The sequence below is a fragment of the Rhizopus microsporus genome (genome assembly GCF_002708625.1).
Source record: "Rhizopus microsporus ATCC 52813 unplaced genomic scaffold scaffold_61, whole genome shotgun sequence".
NCBI classification, from domain to species: domain Eukaryota; kingdom Fungi; phylum Mucoromycota; class Mucoromycetes; order Mucorales; family Rhizopodaceae; genus Rhizopus; species Rhizopus microsporus.
Window position 1 is genome coordinate 4,425 of NW_019671976.1, and position 202 is coordinate 4,626.

Consider the following 202-nt stretch of genomic DNA (forward strand, 5'->3'; position numbering starts at 1 on the left):
AAGGCAGATCAATCCACATCAGAAAACATCCATCCGTCTACACAGGCCCATCCATCCGCCTTGGGAAACACTCCTGCGCCGCCCTCACCCCTCACCCCAAGCAAGCGTCCGTTCTCTATACAGTGACTCAAAAAATTGCTCACATGTTTGTGTGTTTTCACTTTAACGAACCATCAAGGAACACAAGTTACTTATACATCTG